Consider the following 6,940-nt stretch of genomic DNA (forward strand, 5'->3'; position numbering starts at 1 on the left):
TGCTTGCTGCTGCTGCTGCTGCTGCTGCTGCTAGCTGCTGCTTGCTGCTGCTGCTGCTTGCTGCTGCTGCTGCTGCTTGCTGCTGCTGCTGCCTGCTGCTGCTGCTGCTGCTGCTTGCTGCTGCTGCTGCTGCTGCTGCTTGCTGCTGCTGCTTGCTGCTGCTGCTGCTGCTGCTGCTTGCTGCTGCTGCTGCTGCTGCTGCTTGCTGCCTTGCTGCTGCTGCTGCTTGCTGCTGCTGCTTGCTTGCTGCTTGCTGCTGCTGCTGCTTGCTGCTGCTGCTGCCTGCTGCTGCTTGCTGGCTGCTGCTGCTGCTGCTTGCTGCTGCTTGCTTGCTCTGCTTGCTGCTGCTTGCTGCTGCTGCTTGCTGCTAGCTTGCTGCTGCTTGCTGCTGCTGCTTGCTGCTGCTGCTTGCTGCTGCTTGCTTGCTGCTTGCTGCTGCTTGCTGCCTGCTGCTGCTGCTTGCTGCTGCTTGCTGCTGCTGCTTGCTGCTTGCTGCTTGCTGCTGCTGCTTGCTGCTGCTGCTTGCTGCTGCCTGCTTGCTGCTGCTGCTTGCTGCTTGCTGCTTGCTGCTTGCTGCTGCTGCTGCTGCTTGCTGCTTGCTGCTGCTGCTTGCTGCTGCTGCTGCTGCTGCTGCTTGCTGCTGCTCTGCTGCTGCTGCTGCTGCTAGCTGCTGCTGCTGCTGCCTGCCTGCTGCTGCTGCTGCTGCTTGCTGCTGCTGCTTGCTGCCTGCTGCCTGCTGCTGCTGCTGCTGCTGCTTGCTGCTTGCTGCTTGCTGCTAGCTGCTGCTGCTTGCTGCTGCTGCTGCTGCTGCTGCTGCTTGCTGCTGCTGCCTGCTGCTGCTGCTTGCTGCTGCTGCTGCTTGCTGCTGCTGCTTGCTGCTTGCTGCTGCTGCTGCTGCTGCTTGCTGCTGCTTGCTGCTGCTTGCTGCTGCTTGCTGCTGCTTGCTGCTGCTGCTGCTGCTGCTTGCTGCTTGCTGCTGCTGCTGCTGCTTGCTGCTGCTAGCTGCTTGCTGCTGCTGCTTGCTGCTGCTGCTTGCTGCTTGCTGCTGCTTGCTGCTGCTGCTTGCTGCTTGCTGCTGCTGCTGCTGCTGCTTGCTGCTAGCTGCTGCTGCTCGCTTGCTGCTGCTGCTGCTGCTGCTGCTTGCTGCTGCTGCTGCTGCTGCTGCTTGCTGCTTGCTGCTGCTGCTGCTGCCTGCTGCTGCTGCTGCTGCTGCTGCTGCTGCTGCTGCTGCTGCTTGCTGCTGCTGCTAGCTGCTGCTAGCTGCTCGCTGCTGCCTGCTCTGCTGCTGCTGCTCGCTGCTGCTCTGCTGCTGCTGCTAGCTGCTGCTGCTGCTGCTTGCTGCTTGCTGCTGCTGCTGCTGCTGCTGCTGCTGCTGCTTGCTGCTGCTTGCTGCTGCTGCTTGCTGCTGCTTGCTGCTGCTGCTGCCTGCTGCTGCTGCTGCTGCTGCTGCTGCTTGCTGCTGCTGCTAGCTGCTTGCTGCTGCTGCTTGCTGCTGCTGCTGCTGCTGCTGCTGCTGCTTGCTGCTGCTGCTGCTGCTGCTGCCTGCTGCTGCTTGCTGCTTGCTGCTGCTGCTGCTGCTGCTGCTTGCTGCTGCTGCTGCTTGCTGCTGCTGCTGCTTGCTGCTGCTGCTGCTTGCTGCTGCTGCTGCTTGCTGCTGCTGCTGCTGCTGCTTGCTGCTTGCTGCTGTGCTTGCTTGCTGCTGCTTGCTGCTGCTTGCTGCTGCTGCTTGCTGCTGCTGCTTGCTGCTGCTGCTTGCTGCTGCTGCTTGCTAGCTGCTGCTGCTGCTTGCTGCTAGCTGCTGCTGCTGCTGCTGCTTGCTGCTGCTGCTGCTGCTGCTTGCTGCTTGCTGCTGTGCTGCTTGCTGCTGCTGCTGCTTGCTGGCTGCTGCTGCTAGCTGCTGCTTGCTGCTGCTGCTGCTGCTGCTGCTGCTTGCTGCTGCTGCTTGCTGCTGCTGCTGCTGCTGCTTGCTGCTGCTGCTTGCTGCTGCTGCTTGCTGCTGCTGCTTGCTGCTGCTTGCTGCTGCTGCTGCTGCTGCTTGCTGCTGCTGCTTGCTGCTGCTGCTTGCTGCTGCTGCTGCTTGCTGCTGCTGCTGCTTGCTGCTGCTGCTGCTTGCTGCTGCTTGCTGCTTGCTGCTTGCTGCTGCTGCTGCTGCTGCTGCTGCTGCTTGCTGCTGCTTGCTGCTTGCTGCTGCTGCTTGCTGCTGCCTTGCTGCTGCTTGCTGCTGCTGCTGCTGCTTGCTGCTTGCTGCTTGCTGCTGCTGCTTGCTGCTTGCTGCTGCTTGCTGCTGCTTGCTGCTGCTGCTGCTTGCTGCTTGCTGCTGCTTGCTGCTGCTTGCTGCTGCTGCTTGCTGCCTGCTGCTTGCTGCTGCTGCTTGCTGCTGCTGCTTGCTGCTGCTGCTTGCTGCTGCTGCTTGCTGCTGCTTGCTCTGCTTGCTGCTGCTCTGCTGCTGCTTGCTGCTGCTTGCTGCTTGCTGCTGCTGCTGCTGCTGCTGCTGCTGCTGCTGCTGCTTGCTGCTGCTGCTTGCTGCTGCTGCTTGCTGCTGCTGCTTGCTTGCCTGCTGCTGCTGCTGCTTGCTGCTGCTGCTTGCTGCTTGCTGCTTGCTGCTTGCTGCTGCTGCTTGCTGCTGCTGCTTGCTGCTGCTTGCTGCTTGCTGCTTGCTGCTGCTGCTTGCTGCTGCTTGCTGCTTGCTGCTTGCTGCTGTGCTGCTTGCTGCTGCTGCTTGCTGCTTGCTGCTGCTGTGCTGCTGCTTGCTGCTGCTTGCTGCTGCTGCTGCTTGCTGCTGCTTGCTGCTGCTGCTGCTTGCTGCTGGCTGCTGCTGCTGCTTGCTGCTGCTGCTGCTGCTGCTGCTGCTGCTAGCTGCTTGCTGCTGCTGCTTGCTGCTTGCTGCTGCTGCTTGCTGCTTGCTGCTTGCTGCTGCTGCTGCTGCTGCTTGCTGCTGCTGCTTGCTGCTGCTGCTTGCTGCTGCTGCTTGCTGCTGCTGCTGCTTGCTGCTGCTGCTCTGCTGCTGCTGCTGCTGCTTGCTGCTTGCTGCTTGCTGCTGCTGCTGCTGCTGCTGCTTGCTGCTGCTGCTTGCTGCTTGCTGCTGCTGCTGCTGCTGCTTGCTGCTGCTGCTTGCTTGCTGCTGCTTGCTTGCTGCTGCCTGCTTGCTGCTGCTGCTTGCTGCTGCTGCTTGCTGCTGCTGCTTGCTGCTGTGCTTGCTGCTGCTGTGCTTGCTGCTGCTGCTTGCTTGCTGCTGCTTGCTGCTGCTTGCTGCTGCTGCTGCTTGCTGCTGCTGCTTGCTGCCTGCTGCTGCTGCTGCTGCTGCTTGCTGCTGCTGCTTGGCTTGCTGCTGCTTGCTGCTGCTGCTTGCTGCTTGCTGCTGCTGCTTGCTGCTGCTGCTGCTGCTGCTTGCTGCTGCTGCTGCTGCTGCTGTGCTGCTGTGCTGCTTGCTGCTGCTGCTTGCTGCTGCTGCTTGCTGCTGCTGCTTGCTGCTGCTGCTTGCTGCTGCTGCTTGCTGCTGCTGCTTGCTGCTGCTGCTTGCTGCTGCTTGCTGCTGCTTGCTGCTGCTGCTGCTTGCTGCTGCTGCTTGCTGCTGCTGCTTGCTGCTTGCTGCTTGCTGCTGCTGCTTGCTGCTGCTGCTGCTGCTGCTGCTGCTTGCTGCTGCTGCTTGCTGCTGCTGCTTGCTGCTGCTGCTTGCTGCTTGCTTGCTTTGCTGCTGCTGCTGCTTGCTGCTGCTGCTTGCTGCTGCTGCTGCTTGCTGCTGCTGCTTGCTGCTGCTGCTTGCTGCTGCTTGCTTGCTGCTGCTGCTTGCTGCTGCTGCTTGCTGCTGCTGCTTGCTGCTGCTGCTTGCTGCTGCTGCTTGCTGCTTGCTGCTTGCTGCTGCTGCTTGCTGCTGCTGCTGCTGCTGCTGCTTGCTGCTTGCTGCTGCTGCTTGCTGCTGCTGCTTGCTGCTGCTGCTTGCTGCTGCTGCTGCTGCTGCTGCTTGCTGCTTGCTGCTTGCTGCTGCTGCTTGCTGCTGCTGCTGCTGCTGCTCTGCTGCTGCTGCTTGCTGCTGCTGCTTGCTGCTGCTGCTTGCTGCTGCTGCTTGCTGCTGCTGCTGCTGCTTGCTGCTGCTGCTGCTGCTTGCTGCTGCTGCTTGCTGCTGCTGCTTGCTGCTGCTGCTTGCTGCTGCTGCTTGCTGCTTGCTGCTTGCTGCTTGCTGCTGCTGCTTGCTGCTGCTTGCTGCTGCTGCTTGCTGCTGCTGCTTGCTGCTGCTTGCTGCTGCTGCTTGCTGCTGCTGCTTGCTGCTGCTGCTTGCTGCTGCTGCTTGCTGCTTGCTGCTGCTGCTTGCTGCTGCTGCTTGCTTGCTGCTGCTGCTTGCTGCTGCTGCTTGCTGCTGCTGCTTGCTGCCTGCTGCTTGCTGCTGCTGCTGCTTGCCTGCTGCTGCTTGCTGCTGCTGCTGCTGCTTGCTGCTGCTGCTTGCTGCTGCTGCTTGCTGCTGCTGCTTGCTGCTAGCTGCTGCTGCTGCTGCTTGCTGCTGCTTGCTGCTGCTGCTTGCTGCTGCTTGCTTGCTGCTGCTGCTGCTGCTTGCTGCTGCTGCTGCTGCTGCTTGCTGCTTGCTGCTGCTTGCTGCTGCTGCTGCTTGCTGCTGCTGCTGCTGCTGCTTGCTGCTGCTGCTTGCTGCTGCTGCTTGCTGCTGCTGCTTGCTGCTGCTGCTTGCTGCTGCTGCTTGCTGCTGCTGCTTGCTGCTGCTGCTTGCTGCTGCTGCTTGCTGCTGCTGCTGCTTGCTGCTGCTGCTTGCTGCTGCTGCTTGCTGCTGCTGCTTGCTGCTGCTGCTTGCTGCTGCTGCTTGCTGCTTGCTGCTTGCTGCTGCTTTGCTGCTGCTGCTTTGCTGCTGCTCTTGCTGCTGCTGCTTGCTGCTTGCTGCTTGCTGCTGCTGCTTGCTGCTGCTGCTCTGCTGCTGCTGCCTTGCTGCTGCTGCTTGCTGCTGCTGCTTGCTGCTGCTGCTGCTTGCTGCTGCTGCATGCTGCTGCTGCTTGCTGCTGCTGCTGCTTGCTGTGCTGCTTGCTGCTGCTTGCTGCTGCTGCTGCTTGCTGCTGCTGCTTGCTGCTGCTTGCTGCTGCTTGCTGCTTGCTGCTGCTGCTTTGCTGCTGCTGCTGCTTGCTGCTTGCTGCTGCTGCTTGCTGCTGCTGCTTGCTGCTGCTGCTTGCTGCTGCTGCTTGCTGGCTGCTGCTGCTGCTTGCTGCTGCTGCTGCTGCTGCTGCTTGCTGCTGCTGCTTGCTGCTTGCTGCTTGCTGCTGCTGCTTGCTGCTGCTGCTTGCTGCTGCTTGCTGCTGCTTGCTGCTGCTGCTTGCTGCTTGCTGCTGCTGCTGCTGCTTGCTGCTGCTGCTGCTGCTGCTTGCTGCTTGCTGCTGCTGCTGCTGCTGCTGCTGCTTGCTGCTGCTGCTTGCTGCTGCTGCTGCTGCTGCTTGCTGCTTGCTGCTGCTGCTTGCTGCTGCTGCTTGCTGCTGCTGCTTGCTGCTGCTGCTTGCTGCTGCTGCTGCTTGCTGCTGCTGCTTGCTGCTGCTGCTGCTGCTTGCTGCTGCTGCTTGCTGCTGCTGCTTGCTGCTGCTGCTTGCTGCTGCTGCTTGCTGCTGCTGCTGCTGCTGCTGCTTGCTGCTGCTGCTTGCTGCTGCTGCCTTGCTGCTGCTGCTTGCTGCTGCTGCTTGCTGCTGCTGCTTGCTGCTGCTGCTTGCTGCTGCTGCTTGCTGCTGCTGCTTGCTGCTGCTGCTTGCTGCTGTGCTGCTTGCTGCTGCTGCTTGCTGCTGCTGCTTGCTGCTGCTGCTTTGCTGCTGCTGCTTGCTGCTGCTGCTTGCTGCTGCTGCTTGCTGCTGCTGCTTGCTGCTGCTGCTTGCTGCTGCTGCTTGCTGCTGCTGCTTGCTGCTTGCTGCTTGCTGCTTGCTGCTTGCTGCTTGCTGCTGCTGCTGCTTGCTGCTTGCTGCTGCTCGCTTGCTGCTGCTGCTTGCTGCTGCTGCTTGCTGCTGCTGCTTGCTTGCTGCTTGCTGCTGGCTGCTGCTGCTGCTGCTGCTGCTTGCTTGCTGCTGCTGCTTGCTGCTGCTGCTTGCTGCTGCTGCTTGCTGCTGCTGCTTGCTGCTTGCTGTGCTTGCTGCTGCTGCTGCTTGCTGCTGCTGCTTGCTGCTGCTGCTGCTGCTTGCTGCTGCTGCTGCTGCTTGTGCTGCTGCTTGCTGCTTGCTGCTGCTTGCTGCTGCTGCTGCTGCTGCTGCTGCTTGCTGCTGCTGCTTGCTGCTGCTTGCTGCTGCTTGCTGCTGCTGCTGCTGCTGCTGCTGCTTGCTGCTTGCTGCTGCTGCTGCTGCTTGCTGCTGCTGCTTGCTGCTGCTGCTTGCTGCTGTGCTGCTGCTGCTGCTGCTTGCTGCTGCTGCTGCTGCTGCTGCTTGCTGCTGCTGCTGCCTGCTGCTGCTGCTGCTGCTGCTTGCTGCTGCTGCTGCCTGCTGCTGCTTGCTTGCTGCTGCTGCTTGCTGCTGCTGCTTGCTGCTTGCTGCTTGCCTGCTGCTGCTGCTTGCTGCTGCTGCTTGCTGCTGCTGCTTGCTGCTGCTGCTGCTGCTGCTGCTTGCTGCTGCTGCTTGCTGCTGCTGCTGCTTGCTGCTGCTGCTCTGCTGCTGCTGCTGCTGCTGCTGCTGCTGCTGCTGCTGCTGCTTGCTGCTGCTGCTGCTGCTGCTGCTGCTGCTTGCTGCTGCTGCTTGCTGCTGCTGCTGCTTGCTGCTGCTGCTTGCTGCTGCTGCTTGCTGCTGCTGCTTGCTGCTGCTGCTTGCTGCTGCTGCTTGCTGCTGCTGCTTGCTGCTGCTGCTTGCTGCTGCTGCTTGCTGCTGCTGCTGCTGCTGCTTGCTGCTTGCTGCTGCTTGCTGCTGCTGCTGCTGCTGCTTGCTGCTGCTGCTGCTGCTGCTGCTTGCTGCTGCTGCTTGCCTGCTGCTTGCTGCTGCTGCTT

This window comes from Amblyomma americanum, chromosome 1 (assembly GCF_052857255.1).
Source record: "Amblyomma americanum isolate KBUSLIRL-KWMA chromosome 1, ASM5285725v1, whole genome shotgun sequence".
NCBI lineage: Eukaryota > Metazoa > Arthropoda > Arachnida > Ixodida > Ixodidae > Amblyomma > Amblyomma americanum.